Below are 7,409 nucleotides of genomic sequence, written 5' to 3' on the forward strand. Positions count from 1 at the left end.
ATAGCCCGGCCATCACGGCTAGCTAATTTGACACCCACCAAGTTTGGCCCTCACCAAACTCAGATTTACTATAAGAAAAATTGGATTACCTTTGCTGTTCTTCGTCAGAATGCACTCCCAGGACTTCTACTTCAACAACAAATGTTGTTTTGGTTCCAAATAATCCATAGTTATATTGAAATAGCTCCGTTTTCTTCGTGCGTTCAGGTCACAATCCGAAGGTTGACGCGCGAGTGCATTTCGTGACAAAAAAATGCAAAATATTCCATTACCGTACTTCGATGCATGTCAAACGCTGTTTAAAATCAATTTTAATGCGATTTTTCTTGTAAAATAGCGATAATATTCCAATCGGGCGACGTTGTATTCATTCAAAGACTGAAAGAACAAAATGGAGAAATCACATGAACGCGCATCTCCAGTGTCACTGTCCCCAGGCAGGCCAGTAACAAACTCTGCTGCTGTTCTTTGCCCAGAGACTGCAGACATCTCATTACACTTTCTGGCGCCTTCTGAGAGCCAATGGAAGCCTTAGAAAATGTCACGTTACAGCACAGATGCTGTATTTTCGATAGAGAGGCTACAGAAGGACAATAAATTGTCAGACAGGGCACTTCCTGTATGGAATCTTCTCAGGTTTTGGCCTGCCATATGAGTTCTGTTATACTCACAGACACCATTCAAACAGTTTTAGAAACTTTAGAGTGTTTTCTATCCAAATCTACTAATTATATGCATATTCTAGTTTCTGGGCAAGAGTAGTAACCAGATTAAATCGGGTACGTTTTTTATCTGGCCGTGCAAATACTGCCCCCTAGCCCCAACAGGTTAAAGCATGGTCGCAAATGGGCCTTCCAAATGGACAATGACCCTAAGCATATTTCCAAAGTTGTGGCAAAATGGCTTACGGACAACAAAGTCAAGATATTGGAGTGGCCATCACAAAACCCTGACCTCAATCCTATAGAAAATGTGTGGGCAGAACTGAGAAAGCGTGTGCGAGCAAGCAGGCCTACAAACCTGACTCAGTTACACCAGCTCTGTCAGGAGGAATGGGCCAACATTCACCCAACTTATTGTAGGAAGCTTGTGGAAGGCTACTCACAACGTTTTACCCAAGTTAAACAATTTAAAGGCAATACTACCAAATACTAATTGAGTGTATGTTAACGTATGACCTACTGGGAATGTGATGAAATAAATAAAAGCTGAAATAAATCACTCTCTGCTGTTATTCTGACATTTCACATTCTTAAAATAAAGTGGTGATCCTAACTGACCTAAGACAGGGAATTTGTATTAGGATTAAATGTCAGGAATTGTGAAAAACTGAGTTTAAATATATTTGGCTAAGGTGTATGTAAACTTCCGACTTCACCTGTACATATATACGTACATACAGTCTACTACTCAAAGGAGAGGGCAACAACACTGGGACACAGTGCCCTTCACTACCGCTTGACAAGCACTACTGTCCGGCCACGGTGTGGGAAGTAGCTACCTAATAGTAACCAATGACGTATTCAAACCCTGAGTTACTGATGATATGTATTGGTCATTGAGAGCCTTTGAAGCCACCGGTCGGCCGTATTGGCACTCCCTAGTAGGAACAGTCCTCCATTGGAATGAATGGCATTCTATAGTATTTCAATGAAATGTTATAAGGACAAAATTAAATATATGTATGTGTTTTTTGTTGTTGTTGTAGTAGGCACTGTAGCATTAGTACACTCTAAAAAAATATTTTGTTTTATTTTTTATTTTTTTATTGTTCTGTTTAGGTCACATAATATAATTTAAAAGTCTGCATTAAGGTGTCTGTAATAGAATAAATGTGTCAAAAATGAATGTAGACATTAATAAATGTATTTCTATAGCTTCCAAAATATTTTTTACAATTGAGGAGTGCCAAGATGGCTGGCCTGTCGCTTCAATACAGCTCCCCGTGTTAGTTATCTAGGGTTTATACACAGTTACAATAAGCACAAGGAAACAATGCATGAAGCAACAGTACAGCCATCAGTGGAGGCTGGTGGGACAAGTTATAGGAGGACAGACTCATGGTAATGGCTGGAATGGAATTAATGGAACGGAGTCAAACATGTGGTTTCCATGTTTGATGTGTTTGATACTGTTCCATTAACTCCATTCCAGCCTTTAGAATGAGCCCGTCCTTTTATTGCTCCCCCCACCAGCCTCCACTGACAGCAATCCAAGATGGCGTAGCAGTCGGGCGTGTGTTTGTCTTGTCCCATATTAGTTAGTCTGTAAAGTTTTTAGTTTTTTTCGAATATATTTTAATCTCACTTTCCATCTACGAACTAAACATACAGTCATGGCCAAAAGTTTTGAGAATGACACAAATATAAATTTCCACAAAGTTTGCTGCTTCAGTGTCTTTAGATATTTTTGTCAGCTGTTACTATGGAATACTGAAGTATAATTACAAGCATTTCATAAGTGTCAAAGGCTTTTATTGACAATTAAATGAAGTTGATGCAAAGAGACAATATTTGCAGTGTTGACCCTTCTTTTTCAAGACCTCTGCAATCCGCCCTGACATGCTGTCAATTAACTTCTGGGCCACATCCTGACTGAGGGCAGCCCATTCTTGCATAATCAATGTTTGGAGTTTGTCAGAATTTGTGGGTTTTTGTTTGTCCACCCGCCTCTTGAGGATTGACCACAAGTTCTCAATGGGATTAAGGTCTGGGGAGTTTCCTGGCCATGGACCCAAAATATCAATGTTTTGTTGCCTGAGCCACTTAGTTATCGCTTTTGCCTTATGGCAATGTGCTCCATCATGCTGGAAAAGGCATTGTTCATCACCAAACTCTTCCTGGATGGTTGGGAGAAGTTGCTCTCAGAGGATGTGTTGGTACCATTCTTTATTCATGGCTGTGTTCTTAGGCAAAATGGTGAGTGAACCCACTCCCTTGGCTGAGAGGCAACCCCACACATGAATGGTCTCAGGATGCTTTACTGTTGGCATGACACAGGACTGATGGTAGCGCTCACCTGATGTCCTAGCCTTGTCTGAATCCTGGCTTAGGAAGGCCACAACAAATTCTGAAATCTCCATCCCCAACTACAACATTTTCCTCAAGATAGAACTGCCAAAGGGGCGGAGTTGCAATCTACTGCAGAGATAGCCTGCAGAGTTCTGTCTTACTATCCAGGTCTGTGCCCAAACAGTTCGAGCTTCTACTTTGAAAAATCCACCTTTCCAGAAATAAGTCTCTCACTATTGCCACTTGTTATAGACCCCCCTCAGCCCCCAGCTGTGCCCTGGACACCATATGTGAATTGATTGCCCCCATCTATCTTCAGAGTTCGTACTGTTAGGTGACCTAAACTGGGATATACTTAACACCCCGGCCGTCCTACAATCTAAACTAGATGCCCTCAATCTCACACAAATTATCAAGGACCCTACCAGGTACAACCCTAAATCTGTAAACACGGGCACCCTCATAGATATCATCCTGACCAACTTGCCCTCCAAATACACCTCTGCTGTCTTCAACCAGGATCTCAGCGATCACTGCCTCATTGCCTGCGTCCGTAATGGGTCAGCGACAACCCCTCATCACTGTCAAACGCTCCCTAAAATACTTCAGCGAGCAGGCCTTTCTAATCTACCTGGCCCGGGTATCCTGGAAGGATATTGGCCTCATCCCGTCAGTAGAGGATGCCTGGTTGTTCTTTAAAAGTGCTTTCCTCACCATCTTAAATAAGCATGCCCCATTCACAAAATGTAGAACTAAGAACAGATATAGCTCCTGGTTCACTCCTGACTTGACTGCCCTTGACCAGCACAAAAACTTCCTGTGGTGTACCCCCTCCTCTCCCCTGAAACTATTCCCCAGGTCGTTGCTGTAAATGAGAATGTGTTCTCAGTCAACTTACCTGGTAAAATAACGGTAAAATAAAAAGAAATTGCATCGAAAAGCCCCCGCGATATGCAACTTTTCAGGGAAGTCAGGAACCAATATACACAGTCAGTTAGGAAAGCAAAGGCTAGCTTTTTCAAACAGAAATTTGCATCCTGTAGCACTAATTCCAAAAAGTTTTGGGACACTGTAAAATCCATGGAGAATAAGAGCACCTCCTCCCAGCTGCCCACTGCACTGGGGCTAGGAAACACTGTCACCACTGATAAATCAACGATAATCGAGAATATCAATAAGCATTTTTCTGCGGCCGGGCATGCTTTCCACCTGGCTACCCCTACCCCGGCTAACAGCTCTGCACCCGCTTCAGCAACCTGCCCAAGCCCCCCTCCCTCTTCTCCTTCACCCAAATCCAGATAGCTGATGTTCTGAAAGAGCTGCAAAATCTGGACCCCTACAAATCATCTGGGCTAGACAACCTGGACCCTCTCTTTCTAAAATTATCTGCTGCAATTGTTGCAATGCCTATTCAACCTCTCTTTCATATCGTCTGAGATCCCTAAAGATTAGAAAGCTGCCGCGGTCATCCACCTCTTCAAAGGGGGAGACACTCTAGACCCAAACTGTTACAGACCTATATCCATCCTGCCCTGCCTTTCTAAAGTCTTTGAAAGCCAAGTTAACAAACAGATCACCGACCATTTCGAATCCCACCGTACCTTCTGCGCTATGCAATCCGGTTTCCGAGCTGGTAATGGGTGCACCTCAGCCACGCCTCAAGGTCCTAAACGATATCATAACCGCCATCGACCTGGCCAAGGCTTTCGACTCTGTCAATCACCGCATTCTTATTGCATTCTTATTGGTTTCTCAAATGACTGACTTGCCTGCTTCACCAACTACTTCTCAGATAGAGTTCAGTGTATTAAATCAGGAGGGCCTGTTGTCCAGACCTCTGGCAGTCTCTATGGGGTTACCACAGGGTTCAATTGTCAGGCCGACTCTTTTCTCTGTATATATCAATGATGTCACTCTTGCTGCTGGTGATTCTCTGATCCACCTCTACGCAGACAACACCATTCTGTATACATCTGGCCCTTCTTTGGACACTGTGCTAACAAACCTCCAAACGAGCTTCAATGCCATACAACACTCCTTCCGTGGCCTCCAACTGCTCTTAAATGCCGGTTAAACTAAATGCATGTTCTTCAACCGATCGCTGCCCGCGATTAAATCTAGAATCGGCTTCCTATTTCGCAAACAAAGCCTCCTTCACTTATGCTGCCAAACATACCCTTGTAAAACTGACTATCCTACCGATCCTTGACTTCGGCGATGTCATTAACAAAATAGCCTCCAACACTCTACTCAGCAAATTGGATGTAGTTTATCACAGTGCCATCCGTTTTGTCACTAAAGCCCCATTTACTACCCACCACTGCGACCTGTATTTATTTTACCTTTATTTAACTAGGCAAGTTAGTTAAGAACAAATTCTTATTTTCAATGACGGCCTAGGAACAGTGGGTTAACTGCTTTATTGTGGGGCAGAACGACAGATCTTTACCACGTCAGCTCGGGGATTCAATCTTGCAACCTTTTGGTTTTTAGTCCAACGCTCTAACCACTAGGCTACCTGTCGCCCCAAAAGCTCTCGTTGGCTGGCCCTCACTACATATCTGTCACCAAACCCACTGGCTCCAGTTCATCTATAAGTCTTTGCTATGTAAAGCCCCACCTTATCTCAGCTCACTGGTCACCATAGCAACAACCACCAATTGCACACGCTCCAGCAGGTATATTTCATTGGTCACCCCCAAAGCCAACACTTGCTTTGTCCGCCTTTCCTTCCAGTTCTCTGTTGCCAATGACTGGAACGGATTGCAAAAGTCACTGACGCTGGAGACTAATATCTCCCTCACTAACTATAAGCATCAGCTGTCAGAGCAGCTTACTGATCACTGCACCTGTACACAGCCCATCTGTAAATAGCCCACCCAACTACCTCATCCCCATATTGTTATTTTTTTGCTCTTTTGCATCCCAGTATCTCTACTTGCACATCATCATCTGCACATCTATCACTCCAGTGTTAATGCTTAATTGTAATTATTTCGCCACTATGGCCTATTTATTGCCTTACCTCCCTGATCTTACTACATTTGCACACACTGTATATAGATTTCTCTATTGTATTATTGACTGTATGTTTGTTTATTCCATCTGTAACTCTGTGTTTTTGTTTTTGTCGCACTGCTGTGCTTTGCTTTATCTTGGCCAGCTCGCAGTTGTAAATGAGAACTTGTTCTCAACTGGCCTACCTGGTTAAATAAAGGTTAAATAAAAATAAATTAAACATTTGTCATCATCAATACTTCAATTTAAAATTAAACAATTGTCAGTTTTATAAATAAAATTGTACAATTATTTGTGTAAAACTAACAGTGAAATACGACTCAGACTCATCCAAACTCTAGCGGTATGGTAGCTCAATGTAGGGTAGTTTCATGGCAAGAAACAGAAGAAAAAAAACACAGCTCAATCAAAATCCTCTAACCTAATAGCAGAGCACATTCGACACACCCCACTCCCAGATAAAACAATGAGGCAGATATTTCACCGGATGTATAAATGTGGAACATCCGTTTGGCGTTCCCACATATGGTCGTGAGAGGAAGCCCAGTGAACGGCAGTTGGACAAGATGGATTTTGGCCGACATTCTGCTAATTTACTAATCGACGAAACATTTCATCTCAATACAGTTTTCTGTTCCCAAAACTAAAATATGCTACGAACAGAGTGAACTAAGTTTTGTAGACTCCACCCTTTGCCAATATTTCAAAAATGGCATTGTTTAGGAGTGCAAAGGCGAGTTGAGTTATTGAAAACGCGCACTTCATAGTAGGCGTTTCCCAACGGAAATATGCAAATATCACAGGTACAAAAGATGATACTATACTAGTCTCATCATTCTACGACAAACACACATCTATTTATATCTAATTTAATTAAAATAAATATTGTGTGACAACTTAAAGATGTGAAAAAACTTTGTGTTCATCACGAGAGGGGCAAACATTATATTAGATGACAGCTGAGGTATGTTCACAGGGGAGGGTCGTGAATAGTTACCACAGCCACAAAGTCAAATCCCCACGTATTTATACAATTTCTCTTCTTAAAAGGTGACTTTAAACCTTAACTACACCGCTAACCTTATATCTACCCCTAACCTTAAATTATGACAAAAAGCACATTTTTGTTTTCATGAATTTTAACGATATAGCCAATTCTGCCTTTGTGGCTGTGCTATCTTGTGGCTGTGCTATCTCACCAGGAAATTAGTTAGATTTTCCTTGGCCATTAAATATAAACATTCTTACAGTAATAATTCAGCTGAAATCTTACAGCATGTTAGTTGTAAAATTGTGAGAATATGTAGATTATCTAAAACGTGTTAAGCCCTATTTTGCCATTTTTAATTAATAGGTTGTTCATAGCATATGAAATGTGAA

Source organism: Salmo salar, chromosome ssa19, assembly GCF_905237065.1.
Source record: "Salmo salar chromosome ssa19, Ssal_v3.1, whole genome shotgun sequence".
Taxonomy (NCBI): domain Eukaryota; kingdom Metazoa; phylum Chordata; class Actinopteri; order Salmoniformes; family Salmonidae; genus Salmo; species Salmo salar.